The following is a 17,953-nucleotide window of genomic DNA, read 5'->3' on the forward strand; positions in this document are numbered from 1 at the left end:
CCGTTCCATTTCCCCCGGCCCCCAGTCCCTGGTAACCACCACTCTACTCTCTGTCTGTATGAGCTTCTGTTTGTGGATAGCTAATTGTTTTCCTTTGTAAGGCGACAGAAGGTGGTGTCTTCTGTGTTGCCATTTTGGTTGACAAAGTTTTCTTAAATAGGACCTAAAAAGCTTTAACCATAAAAGAATAGCTTGATAAATCAAACTCTATTAAAACGAAGACTTTTATTTACTAAAAGATATCCTTGGGAGAGCGAAAACTTATTGTTAAATTATAAACTTTAACATAAAAATCATGAAGAATGCTATAGAAAACATTCATGTTCCCATGACCCAGCTTAAGAATAAACCTTTATTGGATATATTACATATATATCCTCTGTGTCTCCCTTTTACCATTCTCCAATCTAATTACTCTCGCTCCCTTCCCATCCCCCGGAGTCAACCGCTCTGCTGAATGTTGTGTTCATCTTTTCCTTGAAGGCCTGTATAGTTTTACAAGACGTCCAAATAACACGTATTATTAATACTTTATTAGTTAGGGTCCCAGCAGGAAAGTGATGGCACCCTCCGTTGGGTAAATGGAAGAGAGTTTATAAAGAGACTTTGCAGATGTGTGATTGAGTGTGGGAAGCCTGAAAGGAGAAGTAGTACTCTGGTACTAGTGGCTTTGGAGTTCTATTACCATCCCTATGTTTCAAGAGCTAAGAAAATATACTCAAAGAAAAAAATGTGTTGAGAATAAGGCTGCCTGGCAGGAGCCTAGCCCTTTGGCAAGGCAGGCTGCCGACCAGGAGAACTTGCAGGGAGGGAGCCAAGAGAATGGACTCCTCTGATCTCACATTTCTGCTTCGTGATGCTCCTCACTGGCAGAACCCAGCTGGAATTTATAATGCAGGGGGCCCAAGGATGCAGAACACGGACAGAAGGAAGTCAGCCTCCCAGGGCACAAAGAAGTGCAGAGGAAGGGGAGTGCAGATGGGCGCAGGTGAGCTGCACTCCCCCGCCAAATAGTCAACATTCATGCTGTTAGGCATATCATACCCCTGTGTTAAATTTATCATGCTTCCTGTGTGTCCTTTAGCCACATGTTTTTCTTTCTAGTTTTCTAGACCTTGTTATGAACTTAGTGTTTTTCAAAAATATTTATTTATTTATTTAGGCTGCGCCAGGTCTTAGTTGCGGGATGCAGGATCTTCATTGCAGCATGTGGGATCTTTAGTTGCAGCATGCGGACTCTTAATTGTGGCATGCGGACTCTCAGTAGTGGCATGCATGTGGGATCTAGTTCCCTGACCAGGGATCGAACCCAGTCCCCCTGCATTGGGAGTGTGGAGTCTAACCCACTGGACCATCAGGGAAGTCTCTGAATTTAGTATTTTTACTAATACACATTTTTTATTTTGTTTATTTAAGTATCAATTTATATCTATCTATCTATCTATCTATCTATCTATCTATCTATCTATCTATCTATCTATATCTTCTTTTTCAGGTTCTTTTCCATTATAGGTCACTACAAGATATTGAATATAGTTCCCTGTGCTATACAGTAAGACCTTGTTGTTTATTTTCTATGCAGTAGTGTGATATCTGTTAATCCCAAATTCCTAATTTATTCTCCCCTCCACCTTTCTGCTTTGGTAACCGTAAGTTTGTTTTCTATGTCTGTGAGTCTGTTTCTGTTTTGTAAATAAGTTCATTTGTATAACTTTTTTTAGATTCCACATATAAGTGATATCATATGACATTTGTCTTTTCTCTGTCTGACTTCACTTAGTATGGTAATCTCTAGGTCCATCCATGTTGCTGCAAATGGCATTATTTCATTTTTTATGGCTGAGTAATATTCCATTGTGTATATATACCACATCTTCTTTATCCATTCATCTGTTCATGGACATTTAGGTTGCTTCAATGTCCTGGCTACTGTTATTTCCTTTTGAAAACAAATATTGATTCAAGAGGCACATTATGCTCTCCATGGTCTAGTCTCTGTTAAAGTTTGTAGTTGCAAACAACAGAACGCACTTGCACTATTTTAAACATAATAAGACATTTATAAAAGAATAAATTTTATGTCATAGATTTTCTGTGATGGCCAGAGAGTCAAGCTTGGTGGCCTTTCACTCAGGAACAATCTCCAAATTGCAGTATTGCCCAACTTCACTCAGTACAGGCTCTGAAGTTTGTAGGGGACACTAGAACTAGGACCACTGTCACTGCAGCCAATGAAGGCTGTCTCTTCCTGCCCTGCCAGCATCAATTTAACACTACACTCTTTCACTCACTCGGCCTTCTTCCACCTTTGTCTTGTGTGAGGTGAATTGGCGAGGCCCTGGTCCTGAGCCCATACCCTACCTTCGAAGGAAGCTGGGAAAACAATTTCCAGCTTCTACTTTGGGGAGGGGAAAACTCTTCAACATATGAAGGGTGCTCAAAAGTTCTGGGACAGCTATGGAAATGTGAGAAATGTCCATCCATCCCCTACCAGCCATCACTTTCACGTGAATTCCTGTCTCAGTACTTTGTATTATTGTATATAACCAAAGGGCATCAGGTCCCAGGTGCAGCTGTATAAATATGGTCCCTCTTCTGAGAGGCCTTGCTCTGCATGAAGCACTTGGACTACTCAGTACCTTTTTGTCTCTGTGTTACTTTAGTACTAATTAGTGGTACCATTCAATGAACCATTGATTTTGCCCTCTAGATGATATTTATGATTCTGCTAAAATAGTCTGAAATGACATCCTGTTGTTGGCCATGTATTTTATTATTTGGTCTTCTCTCTCCATTAAAGTTTTAGGGATCCTTGGGGAGGATGATAATTTTTTTTCTTTTCATGGGAACTACCATATAGCTAGGAACATAGGAAGTGCAAAGTAAACACTTGCTTTTTGATTGTTTTATGCTTTGAGCATTGAGGGATAGAGATCATAGTCAAGTGGTTTTTAATATGTTCGTGTGCATTCTGCTGTCCAGATCAGGATACAAAGTAGTGTGCACAATCCCAATTCCTAGTTCCCCAGTAGTATACTTATTATTCATTAATATATTTTTGAGTTTCCTTCCTCTCCTACCCCAACTTTGCCTTAGATCGTATAGAGGGTAGAAATGGGAAATAAAGTGCTATTTATAAAAGTCCAGAAGGGAAATGAAATTTGGATAATACAGAGTTTATTTTTGAATACAAATTTGGCAATATAACCAGCAAGACCTTTTTTGGGGGAGAGAATTTACATTGAGTAAGAAATCTGAAGTTGGGTAGGTAGGATATATCAAAGACCTTCTACAGTAAGAATCTATTAGTAGTTCTCTCTGGAATTCCTAAAATATAGTCTTCAGAATAAATAATCAACTGACCAACAAATCTTTGAGATGCTTGAGCCAATAGGCACAGAAATAAGGTAAAGGGATGATATGCTTGTGCTTGTGTTGACTCTTCCCCTGTGATATGACTTACCTCCAGTTGATGTGGGTGTGCTGCTGAATGTTGGCATTTGAAAACCATACATAGAGAGAAGATGAGGCAACATGTCAAGCCCCAGACAAGCCTCCTGAAATCCATGCCATGAAACTATACTCGCACAATTAGAATACTGTTGAGGCACTCAGGAAAAAATGCTAATAAAGCATATGGAAATCTTGGCAGAGTAAGTATAGGACCATAGGCTTGATATAAGTCTGGGAAGAACGAAATCATATCCCAGCTTGCAGAGAGGAAGCAAGGTAGCCAGTTAATCATTTTGATTGACAAAGGAGATCTAAAATCCATCATGCTTTTTTGTTACCTAGGCAGTGTGGAGATCCAAGGGATCCAATGATCATGAGTAGAAAATGGAATCAATCAAAAGTTCAGGGTTCTCCAAGGTTCACTGGCAGATAAGACGTCTGTGTGTGTTTGTATAAATATACATATACATACATGCAGTCACCCTCCGTATCTGTGGGTTTTGCATCTGAATCTGCAGATCCTGAAACCATGATATGGACTATTGAGTACACTACACGATTTTATTTGAGGGACTTGAGCATCTGTGGATTTTATTATTCGCTGAGGTCCTGGAACAAATCCCTCCCGAATACCGAGGGATGACTGCATATACTAAGACTCCAGCATAAAATGAGGTTTTTCAAGACTTCTGATCTGTCTTATCAGCATGTATTAAGCACTTATTAGGTGCAAAAGAGTGGTCTAAGTGATATTAAAGAAGAGGTGCTAGCTATGCTCTGAAGTTGGAAGAGAACTGTGCATCACTGTAATAAAAGCTCTACTGTGGCAGTGACTGTTTTTTGCTGTGTTCCCAGCACCTAGAACAGGGCCTGGTGCTTCAAGAAATAAGCAGTAAGTAAATGAACAAACGATATCTTGAATAGGTTCGTCAGTTCCTCTTGCGAGTGGTATTTAACTTAAAATAGGCAAGTCAGACAGCAAGAACCTAAACGTTGCTAGTGAATGAATATTCTTACGGAAACATGAGGCTTTGAGACTAGGCAGGTGTGAAGAATGTATGGTCATAGGAGGCTGACATGGATGCTGTTTGCTAACCTGAAGGATGGCAAGCAGAAACAGAGTGAGCAGAAGACCTGTAAAGATCCCAGAAGGTAAAACGTAGCATCAGTCAGTATAAGTCTGGAATTCCAAGTGATAATAGGAAGAATACCTTTACTTGCATGAGGTACACGTATCTCTATTTATGAATAACGGTAACGAGCAGAGTATGGTTTTGAATGGTGGAGTTGCAAATAGCTGAGGGCTCTGCAAATACGGCTACAGCTGCCAACCATAGAAGAGTCTTTATGTGTGTATGGTGTGGAGAGAACAGTTGGTCAGGCAAAGGTTTTTTCAGCCACACCTGTTCACTCAGATAACAATTGTCAAGAGCAGTGTTATCTCTAAATACAAAGATAAATACATATTTTATATATCTATAACTATCACACAACTTGTAAGTTAGGTGAAAGATCAGCAGATTTTTTTTCTATTAAAAGAAGAATACAATCTATTATAAATACTGGGTAGAAACTGGCAAATCTAACTTAGGTAGAAGGATCTCGAAGTTGAGATGAGAGTCATTAGCATGGTTTCATTTATGAGTACAATACTGGTAGAACCTTGTTATGAAATGACTCAGATCACATCTTCTGAAGTGCAACAACCACGTAAAGTCTGAAACAATGCGATTGACCCATTAATCATTCACTCACTCAATAATGCATTCGCTCGCTCAGTCAACCAATGCATATCAAGTGCATCTTTAAACTGGAGGGATTATGGGTGATACAAAAAAGAATAATTCATAAACCTTGTCCATAATTACCCTAAGAAAACTAGTTTTATCTTGTGAGACTGGTACTCTGAAAGAATTCTTTTAGTTTTTTGGTGGCAATATTGATATCGATTATGAAATATTTTCATCCTAGATTTTTTGAGAAACATCTATGACACCCTCAAAATAGTTTTTAGAACATCTATTTTAAATTTTAAACAAAAATAAAATGAAAGGTCAGGAATTAGTGTCAGTATACTATTTGGATAAAAACCCTAATTATGTGCTTTCATAAAAATTATTATTTTTAAAAATGTGTAGCTACTGGGTGAAAACATTTAGAACTGCCTGTCTCTCAACCCAGCTTAATTCAGGCTATTAACTATGATTAAAATTCAAGATACTTAATTATCATGATTTAGGATATGTCTACAACCTCTAAAGAATGCTTAAGTGGGGTATGTTTTTCTGGTTAAAGTCAGAGAAGAGGTAAGTTTCCCTGCTGTGAGATTCTCTTCCTATACCAGAAATTATAATTTAGAAATTAATTAATTAATTATTTTTAGTTTTAATTGAAGTGTAGTTGATTTACAATGTTGTGTTAGTTTCAGGTGTATAGCAAAGTAATTCAGTTATACATATATATCTTTTTAAAAAATTTTTTTTCAGATTTTTTTTTTCCCTTATGGGTTGTTACAAAATATTGAGTACAGTTTCCTGTGCTATACAGTAGGTCCTTGTTGGTTATCTACTTTATATATAGTAGTGTGTTTATGTTAATCCCAAACTCCTAATTTAATCCCTCTCCCCACTTCCCCCTTTGGTAACCATGTTTGTTTTCTATGTCTGTGGGTCTGTTTCTGTTTTGTATACATGTGCAAATCAAAACTATACTGAGGTATCACCTCACACTGGTGAGAATGGCCATCATCAAAAAGTCTACAAACAATAAATGCTGGAAAGGGTGAGGAGAAAAGGGAACCCTCCTACACTGTTGGTGGGAACGTAAATTGGTACAGCCACTATGGAAAACAGTATGGAGGTTCTTTAAAAAATGAAAAATAGAGCTACCATATGATCCTGCAATCCCACTCTTGGGCATATATCCAGAGAAAACCGTTATTCAAAAAGATACATGCACCCCAATGTTTATTACATCACTATTTACAATAGCCAAGACATGGAAGCAACCTAAATGTCCATCGACAGATGAATGGATAAAGAAGATGTGGTATATTTATACAATGAAATATTAGCCATAAAAAAATGAAATAATGCCATTTGCAGCAACATGGATGGACCTAGAGATTATCATACTGAGTGAAGTAAGTCAGAGAAAGACAAATACCATATGATATCAGTTACATGTGGAATCTAAAAAAATGATACATAGAAATTATTTAAAACAAATTAAATTATTTCGTTTCCACCTCTAGAAGGTGGAAATGTCAGTTATCCATTGCTGCATAATGGAATCATCCCAAAACTTTGTGACTGAAAATAATAATCATTTTACTTGCTTACAGTTTTCTAGGTCAGCTGGGTGGCTCTTCTATTCTGAGACAGCTTTGTACATCTCAGCTGGCAGCTCTCCTAGGGACGCATGCTCTAGGACAGTTTCACTTGCATATCTGTCAGCTGGAAGGTTGGTAGTCTAGAGCCTTTCAGCAGGGATGGCTAATTTTTGTGTCACATGGTCTCTCCAGTAGGCTAACCTGGTCTTCTTCACATGGTGGTGAAAAGTTTCCCGGAAGCAAGAGAGGGAAAGACCCAAAGTACAAGCCTTTTTCAAGTCTCTGCTCACATCGTGTTTGCTGGTTGTCTCTTGAACAAACCAAGTAAAAACAAAAACCAAAAACCCCAACAACCCAAGATCCAAGGAATATAGATTTTCCCTCTTATTGTGAGGAACAGAAAAGTCACACTGTACAGGGATGTTCTTACAGAAATGGGAGGAAATTGTATCCATTTACTTGTAATCTAACATAGAGTATTCTACAATAAAAAGCTTCACTCTCCTCTGTCAAACATAATATGTAAATGTTAAATAATCTATAGATTGATTCAGGTTCTTGAACTAAAGAAAAAGTAAGCAAATATTATCCATCTAGGAGCTGTTATTTTTTTAAAAGAATGTTTAATTATAATTCAAGATTAAGAAACATACCTCATCAAGAAAAAAAAACAATAAAAAATTTAAAAATTAGTTTGAGTGGAATCACCAGGGCAAGTTGATTAGGATAAAGAAACCTAAATTCTACTAACACAAAATTGTAAATCAACTATACTTCAGTTTAAAAAAATGATAAAAAAAAAAGAACAGCTAAACTCTACTTTAGCCTTAAGACTAAGTCCTTTCAGCCCACTAACCAGGACACTCACTATCTTTTAGTTGGTGTAAAGCAGACAGGTCTCTGTTGTTTTTTCTTTTCTCTGCTTATTCTCTTTGTTCTACTCTCTACGGGCTGTGCTTTCATCCACACTCATTATATTATGATGATTTCCAATCTAAATCCCCAGATTTGACCTGTCTCTTGGGTGACAGACCTATTTAATTAATTGACTCCTTGATTATTTCTAGAAGACTATCCCTACAGGCATTGCGAACTCAGCATGTCCAAATCTGCGCTTATTGCCTTCTGCCCAAATCTCTTTCCTACTGCAGTCTCTAACTTAGTGAGTGGTAATGCCAAAATTCATTCCATGTCCAACCAAAGCATGGAGAATTAGCTCAGGCTCTTTCTCCCCTCCCATCATCTCCTCCTTCTTATCAATGAACAGGTCAGTGGCTTTTGCCCCTTTAATATTTCTGGATTTCACCTCCTCCAGTTCTACTGCATCTGTCTCATTAAGACTCCTCAGCTCATCTCTCTGCTTTGAAGTTTTTCCCAAACCCTCCAATCCATCTAGAGCAACTGCTTTAAGACATGAACCTCATCATGTCATTCTAAAGATTCCATCAAAAACATCCTCATGACCTACAGGATGTGATCCACTTCCTTATCTCGGCAGGATCTCACCCTTCTGCTCCATCGGAGGAAACATCTTTCTTTTTTTTTTTTAACATCTTTATTGGAGTATAGTTGCTTTACAATGTTGTGTTAGTTTCTGCTATATATAACAAAGTGAATGAACTATACGTATACATATATCTCCATATCTCCTCCCTCTGGCCTCTCCCTCCCACCCTCCTTATCCCACCCCTCTAGGGCGTCACAAAGCACCGAGCTGATCTCCCTGTGCTATGCGGCTGCTTCCCACTAGCTATCTATTTTATATTTGGTAGCGTATATATGTCTATACTACTCTCTCACTTCGTCCCAGCTTACCCTTCCCCCTCCTCGTGTCCCCAGATCCATGCTCTACATCTGCGTCTTCATTCCTGTCCTGCCCCAAGGTTCATCAGAACCAGTTATTTATTTATTTTTTAGATTCCATATATATGTGTTAGCATACGGTATTTGTTTTTCTCTTTCTGACTTACTTCACTCTGTATGACAGACTCTAGGTCCATCCACCTCACTACAAATAACTCAATTTCATTTCTTTTTATGACTGAGTAATATTCCATTGTATATATGTGCCCCATCTTCTTTAGCCATTCATCTGTCGATGGAGGTTCCTTAAAAAACTAAAAATAGAACTACCATATGACCCAGCAATCCCACTATTTGGCATATACCCTGAGAAAACCATAATTCAAAAAGAGTCATGTACCACAATGTTCATGCAGCACTGTGTACAATAGAAACCTCTTTCTTGAATGAATCATCACATCTCTCACTTCTTTGTCCAAACTGATACCCTGTCGTTATTATTCTTCCGGATCCCTTTTCTTCTCTACCTGATTAACTCTTACTCATTCTTTAGGAACTCAAAGGCCATGTTCCTCAGGAAGTATTCATAAGTGAACACCAGACTTGGATGGGTAGTCCATTGCTTTCCCTTAGAATACACAACTATCATCAATCATATCTTATAAGTTTTAACTGGTGATTTAATTAAGTCATCTCTGTTATTGATTTCTGTGATGTTAGCAAATTAACCCAGTCCCTGACACAAAGTAAGTTCTCAGAACTTGAATGATTACTAAGATTGAATGTATTGAGTTAAATGAATGAGTGAGAGGATGAAGGATGTGAGAGCAGTATAATTAGGTTAGGCTGGCTATATCTCCATCCAACATACTCATATTGAGAAGTAATTTAGGTAAGCCTGGGTATTGGAAGGAATGCACCTGGAGTTTAAAATTCAGTTCAGGATAAGAGTGGGGTCAGGTTAAGAATGGGAACATCTCTGCTTCTGAAAATTTATGGATCATTTATTTATCAATTATTTTGTAATTATTAAAAATTTGCCTCAATACAATTGAGGGGATTCATTTTCTTTGTTATTTGTTGCTAAATGGTAATCTCTGGATTCTCTCTAAACTTTGATCATCTTTGAGCCTTGATATCACTGCGTATTTTTCTAGAGAATTCAAACTAGTTTTAATATTTGCCTAATTGAAGCAAATTGGGAATGTAAATTTAATGTAAATAATTATGTTTTTCAGAACCCAATTTAAATCATTTTGGAATATCTGCCGTTTTGGATTATTCAGATCAATGCTTCTAGCATCTAACCATAGATAATAGAATTGAAGATAATTAGTAAGTTGAACCTGATTCTTTGCATTTATAAGCAGTTGGGTGGCAACTATCAATTTTCCTGGACTCTCATTTTGGAATATTCTGCTTTGAAGGAGAGATTGTTCTATAAAAGGAGTTCTTTTGATTTGCATCTTTATGATACATTAAAAGGGGTGTTAAGAAGATATTTCTATCATTGGTGTACATGTATGTATGAAAGTGGTCTTATATTAATTTAAGAATACCTACTCAGTGAAAAAAAGAGCTAGATCATTAACTTTTTGTCCTACTGTCTTTCTTTCCCAGACACAATGGGCTCCTAGTCAACTTCCTCATTCTTTCCAGCAGCCTATCTTTCACCTTGAACCACTGCTTCATTTTTCCCTTTATGTTTAGGCATTTATTTTTCCTTCTATTTCATAAGAAAGTGAAGTTATTATACCAAACGCTTTGAATTTCCAGCCATGAAATTGATAAGCTTGTCAGCAAATATACCCTTTCTTGTCTTTCTTTTCCCTCTCACAAACCAGGAGGAGTTCAACCTCTGTAAGGCCTGACCAGGCATCTTTGTCTACTTCCCCATCAGCATTTAAACACACTCAAGACTGCCCCATTTTCCAGACTCACATTCCAGCCCAGTCTTTGCACTCTCTGTCTCTCTTGCTCCAGAGCCAAATTTCTTGAAAGCATTGTATATCTTCATTGTCTCCATTTCCTTCCTCTTGACCCACTTCCTACAACTCATTTCCTTCTGGATTCTGACCCATCTCTCTATGTAAACTTGTCAAGTTTACCACTGGATTTGTCTCTAAATCCAGTGGGCATGTTGAAATTTTAATTTTACTGTCTTGAACATTCAACACTGCTAACCATCCCCTGTCGGCAGAATAAGTAGACTAAGTACATGCTTGAAGTTCTTTCCCAATCAAGGAAACACTGAAGAAATTTAGCCTCACTGAACTTACCTAAATTCTTCCATCAAAGAAATTTAGAAAGAAGACATTTTAAGTTCAATATACGTGTTGAATCATGCTTTATGAATGGATAAATATATTACATATAATGATTTAATTTTAACATGCATATATAAATATATATTTAAGTTTAAATTTCCTATTGGAGACAGAATACTACAATCTTTTAAGGTCTCTAAAAGCCTTAATCCAGTTCCTGGAACTCTCTTTGATTACTTCTATCATACCACCAACTCCCAGCTTCTTAGGAACATCTCTGATTGCTGTCACTTCCTCTGCAGGGACTTTATTTTTAAATTTTATTTTATTATTTTTTCTTTTTTTAACATCTGTATTGGAGCATAATTGCTTTACAATGGTGTTGTAATTGTACAATGTAATTGCTTTACAAGTTTCTGCTGTATAACAAAGTGAATCAGCTATACGTATACATAAATCCCCATATCCCCTCCCTCTTGAATCTCCCTGCCACCCTCCCTATCCCACCTCTCTAGGTGGACACAAAGCACCGAGCTGATCTCCCCATATGATGTGGCAGCTTCCCACTAGCTAGCTATTTTACATCTGGTAGTGTAGATATGTCCATGCCATTCTCTCACTTCGTCCTGGCTTCCCCTGCCCGCGCCCCATGTCCTCAAGTCCGTTCCTCTGAAGGGACTTTAAATTCTGGTGTTCTTTGAGGTTTTGTCCTGACCCCTCTTCTCTAACTCTGGCCACACTCTCTGGATGAGCATCCACTTCTAGGCTTCAGTTTTGTTTCTGTTGGCCATGCCTCCCATATCTACACCTGGAGGTTAGACCTCTTTCCTGAATTCTTTATTAGTATACTCAACCAGCCATTAGTATACTCAACTGGAAGCCACTGCTCGGATAGATATCCTGGAGATGATTCAAGATAAATGTGCCCCCAAATTATCTCAGTATAGCTCTCTACAACTCTCCTCTCTTCTCAGTTCTCATTCTTTTAGTGAATGACACGAAAGTCCAAACTGGAAGCCAACCTCACTCCTCCTATTCCTTCATTGTCACAACCAATCAATCACGAAGTCCTAGGATTCTGTTTCCTTTTATGCCTTGATTATGCTCATGTCTCGCCCTAGCCACTGACACACTGTTCCAGGCCACCAGCATTTCTCCTCCAAATTACAACAGTAATCTTCTTATCAGTCCTCTCCTCCAGTCTATTCTCCAGTTTAGAACCAGAGTGATTTTTTTTTAAGCAATGTGATCCCATTTCGCCTTGTTTAAAATCAGTACTTTTAAGATGACTTAAAAACCCTTCAGACAATGTTATCTCCAAACAATGGAACGTTATTCAGCTCTTAAAAGAAATGAGCTACCAAGCCATGAAAAGACATGGGAGAACCTTACATTTTTAGCATATTACTAAGTGAAAGAAACCAGTCTGAAAGGGCTACATACTGGATGATTTCAACTACATGACCTTATGGAAAAGGTGAAACTATGGAGACAGAAGATCAGTGGTTGCCAGGAGTTAGTGGGGAGGGAGGAATGAACAGGCAGAGCACAGAGGATTTTTAGGGCAGTGAAACTATAATGGTGGGTACATGTCATTATACAGCTGTTAAAATCCATAGAAGTATAACACCAAAAGTGAACCTTAATGGAAACTTTGGGAGATAAGGTAGGTTCATTGATTGTAACAAATCTACCCCTCTGGTTCAGGATGTTGACAGTGGGGGAGGCCTTGCATGTGTGAGGACAGGGGTATATGGGAACACTATACTTTCTGCTTAATTTTGTAGTGAACCTAAAACTGCTTTAAAAAATAAAATGTATTTAAAACAAATGAAAAAACACAACCCTCCATGGTCTGGCTTTTCTATACCTCTTTAAAATAAACTTTTCTTCATTCTACCCTTGTTCTCTCTCTGTGTGTGTGTGTGTGTGTGTGTGTGTGTGTGTGTGTGTGTTTTAATATGAAACTTTGTTTTATCTCTGAGCCTTTGCCCATCTTTCCTGATTTTCCTTCTTCACTTGTTGTCTTCTTGTCATCCTCTATCATTTATCATACTTCACTGTTATTGCGTTTTCACTTGTCTGTCTTCTCTGCCAGACTCTAAGTTCTGAATCCATCTTACTGTTGTATCTCCAATGTTGGGTGTATAAAACACTAAATAAATGAATGGGTGATATATGGCTGGAACAGTTTTCCTTCATTCTTACTTAGACCTACCCTGGTTTTGTTTTCAATTGCTCTGAGCTCTTTATAAGAAAGCACTCTGAAAAAATAATAATCACAGGCCTAGATTGCCAGATTTAATAAGGACAAAAAAAGTATAAGACTCTCAGATAAATTTGAATTTCAGGCAAGTAATGGATAGTATTTTAATGTTAAGTATGTCCCCAGATATGTAATATTTTTATAATATTTAATTTAATATCTATATAATATTTGGGGACATTTATATTAAAAGTCTATTCATTGTCTGAATTCAAATTTAAGAGCTTCCTGTATTTTATCTGTCTATCCCTCTCAGGCTCCAAGAACTGTTTTCTGGTTATTGGAATCATTTATTTACACACAGATAATAGCATTGGATAACTGCCTCCATATTGAGTTCTCTTCAGTAAATTTCTACTGAGGACTCCCCTTTTCTCTTTTTATTTTTCAGTGCTTTCAGCAGAGCATTTCTATCTCTGCCATGGAGAACATTTTTGCCATTTACTAGGAGGAAAAAGTTTTACCTGTAAGCTATTGTGCTATCTTTTGAAATGTGTTATTGACATGTCATTCACATACCACAATTCACCCATTTAAAGTGTACAATTTAGTATATTCACAGAGTTGTGCAACTGTCACCATAATCTAAGTTTAGAACATTTTCATCACCTCCCAAAAGAAACATTGTACCTATTAGCAGTCACTCTCTATCTATCACCCGTTCCCAGCCTTAGGCAATCACTAATCCACTTTCTATTTCTCTGGATTTGGAAATTTTAACTAAATCAGATCATACAATACGTGGTCTTTTGTGACTGGCCTCTTTCCCTTAGCAAAATATTTTCAAGGTCCATCCATGTTGTAGCATGTATCATACTTCATTCCTTTTTATCACTGAATATTATTCCATTGTGTGGGTATATCAGATTTTATTTATCCATTCATCAGTTGATAGACATTTGGGTTATTTCACTGTCTTTTGTAAGAATAACATTCTAAAATTGAGTTTTTGTCAATTTTTTTGTTTACTGTCTATGGTCAAGTTTTAGGGAAAAGGCAGAGAATATATTCTGCTTGTTTTAAAAGTTGTAGGATTTTACTTTGCTTTTGAAATTTCAGTCGATTCCTTGATCTATCTTTTTTTTTTTTTTTTCGGTATGTGGGCCTCTCACTGTTGTGGCCTCTCCCGTTGCGGAGCACAGGCTCCGGACGCGCAAGCTCAGCGGCCATGGCTCACGGGCCCAGCCGCTCCGCGGCATGTGGGATCTTCCCTGACCGGGGCACGAACCGGTGTCCCCTGCATTGGCAGGCAGACTCTCAACCACTGCGCCACCAGGGAAGCCCCTATCTTGTTTCTAATCTAATCTTTTCTTTTACATTGGAATTGTTTAAGTTAACACAAGAGGTATACTGGATGATGCAATAAGCAACTGCAGATTTTGTCAAGCTGTACATGACGTCTTAGAAACTTCAAAGTTGAGAATTCATGGTGCAACAGGTCTGTCTGATGTGATATTTTCCATGACTACAGAGAATATTATAGATTAGAGCATCTGGAATTGGTCATAGTCTTTAACTGGCACAGATGTGTGAAACTGTGGTGTGAGGTTGGAGTTTTTATGTTCTGTATTGTTTTTATGAAATGTATATTCTGATCTGATCTGTTGATGATTGCACCCAGGATGGTAAATCAAAATATAAAACCCAAACATATCAAGACAATAAGAAATATTTGAGTCTTCACAGATACAGAAATGTCATTTTAAAAACAAATAATTTCTTAGAGAACGTGAGTACACAAGAGTCAACACTGATAACTGAGCTCTACAAGAATCTTAATTCTGCCATGGGGAGTCACATGGCTATGTTTACATTAACCCCAAATAATGGAAATTTGTAAAATTAAATATAAACTTGCTGTGCTTATGTCAACAATGCGTGGCTTCCTTCCTTTTTTACTTCCCCTCGCCCTCCCCCCCTCCCTTTCTTTTTCTTTCCTTCCTTTCTTAATGATTTCCCCAAAATCACTTGGGTAGAATGAATATTTGGAAATTGCTTAAAGGAACCATAATACTTTGGGCATTTTAACGTAAATATTGATGAATACAAAGTAGTGATTTTCAAACCGCTTAATGCACAACTTCCAATAGATTAAGACACCATTCAAGCTTTATAAAGAGTTGACAGCCTAGCAGTCTTTTTTTCACATCTTGTCATTTTGAAACAATTACGGTATGTACTTTTAAAAATTAAAGTGAATATATATTTATCTTATTTTGAGATTTGCTCACTTCCCCTGAAATAATTATATATTTCCTAGGGCATCACAAAACACTTCTTTTTAAACATGCACCTTGTTCATACCTGTCTTTTAAAATACCCTTAGAGTTGGTGCTCAGAGACTAAGCGTCCAAGAAGCATAATAGATTATGGTCCACTAAACTGAGTATTTGCTCTTTGACTTTCAATCAGGACTCATTGCATACTCATTTTCTGGAATTCTATATGTTAACATTTTAGTGAATCGAAGATTCCATCTTTTATGTACCACTAAGAAAGAAGAAAAAGGCTAATTAATTGTAATAAATTGTAAGATGTATCCTGATTTCAGAGGTGTAACAATGAGGAAAAATATCCATTCTAAAATTAATGAAAAGTAGTAGCACTTTTGGAAATATACAAATATACTCAAAAGGGAACTGCACACTAAAGTATACAAGGCAGTGGTCAATTTCATTTAGTTAGAAATTAATTGAGCACTTAAAATATGTTTAGCTCTGGGCTCAATAACTGGGCTGGAACCATTTAGTTATCTAGAAGTTTCTGTTTCGTAACTGTCTTCTGTATGCACCACCTTATACCAGTTGAAATAGGTGGAGTAGGTAGCTGCCCACAAAGTGTGGGTTAAAGTTTTCTGGGAAAGTCTTTATCCTTATTTACTTATCCTTATTCTCTTCCTGATGCCAGGAAACCTCCTGTAAGCCTTTTCTTACTTTGGCCTTATGTCCTTTGAACATGTGGCTATTTCTGGAAGGATGCATTGAGCATTTTAATCATTAACTCTCCAGTATGGAATCCTTTGATCATTGATTACATTTTCCCAATGGGATGGCACTCTATCATAACTGATGAGGAGTCAGAGCTTCAGAGAGCTCATGGAACTTGCCAGGACTGCACAGCACATAGCTAGTTTAACTGGGCTTTTGTCTCTGTGCTATTTATTGGGTCTTTCATGAACACCTCAGATATACAAAAATGAAGTCTCCGATCCATCTGAGATTTTGAAAGATAAGAGGATAAAGAGACAAGTGGAGAAGTGAGGTATTGCCTGAGAGGATCAGCCTTGAGTGAGGATTGGTGGGTGGGGGGTGGGAAGGGTGGCTTGGGCAGTGAGAATGCAAAGGTTTCTGAAAGGGAAAGTGGAAAGATGCCAGAAACAAACCTGTCATTTCACAATTTTCCTCTGTGCTTGTACCAGAATTGCTGATTCCTAGAACTGAGATTGTCTACCTCATACTTTTGTTAGGTTTACTTCAATTCAATATTTTACTGTGGTTCCTCAGGAAGACTTTAGGACTCACTTAGGAACCCTGGCAAAATTCTTGTCTTGAACCTATAGCTGAAATTATTGCATTTTTAATCCAATACTGAATGCATTTTTTTTCTGATCAGTATTTAAGACTTTGGGGGTTCCTTTTATTCACTCTTTCTATGATTGGGATAGGAAAACAACTGGGAAACTCTAGGTTGCAAGCATTTGAACCTGTATCTGCATGGCTGAATCTTAATGGCAGTTCATAAAGCTCATGGAAAGATAAGAGATACTAATATCATTTTTTCTTAACATGGATAATATTTGTCTCTTTGTCTCTCAATAACATTGAAGAGTAAGCTGTAGCTTGTTATAGGAACACAAGGATGGCATACTACATTTGTGCAGTAGATCCTTGATAGGCATAAATGATACTGCTGTAAACCCTCAGGCTTAATCATCAGAGTAAACTAACCAGAGTTCCTCGTTGGAAGATGTAAGTGGAAAATAACAGAGCTGTGTTGAAATGCATTCATTCATCCCACAAATATTTATAGAGCTCCTACTGTATATCACTGTATGTGCGCTTTTCAAGGATATGGATATATAGCAATGCACTAAGCAGACAAGCCTTCTGTCTTTATTCTAGTAGAAGAACAGACAAGTGTAGTAAGAACAATTAAGTCCTTGTGGTCTATCACAGATACAGTAGTCTTCACATATGCTCTTCTCTTTGCCCCAAAAACTTCTCACCCAGACTTTTACTAACTCCCACTTACCCTTTATGTCTCCATTTAGACAGCCGTTCCTCTGGAAGATTTCCCTGACCCTCCAAGTTCAACATACCTGCCCTTCCCATGTACTCTCATGGAACCTTGCATTATTCATTTTTTTTTTTTAGCTCTTAAACTACATTGTTTCCTTTGTATGTTTTTTTCTCCACCAGATTATAAACTCAGACACAATAAGAACTATGAACTTTTTTGTTTATCTTTGCACCCACCCTCAGCAACTTGCATGGTGTTTGACGCAGGATGGGAACTATTTTCTCAGTGAATAAACGGTCTAATAAAATGTCTCCTTCTTAAACATTAGTCACTTACAGAATATAATTCAAAATCATATTTCCTCAGATTATTAGATGGTTGTTGTGGAAGAATCCAGCAAGGATGTGAGATCCCAGTTTACCAAGAGTTGAATGCTTTGAGTTCCTAGTCAATGTTTCGATGTGGTGGGATGACTGATAAGATTTTAAAATGTTCTCACAGTGTGTGTGTGCGTGTGTATGTTTGAAGATGTCAACTCTGATTTGCCATGTCTTTCTATGTGAAACTCCAAAGTATATTTCGTATCCCAACACC

The sequence above is a fragment of the Kogia breviceps genome, chromosome 6, assembly GCF_026419965.1.
Source record: "Kogia breviceps isolate mKogBre1 chromosome 6, mKogBre1 haplotype 1, whole genome shotgun sequence".
Lineage (NCBI taxonomy): Eukaryota > Metazoa > Chordata > Mammalia > Artiodactyla > Physeteridae > Kogia > Kogia breviceps.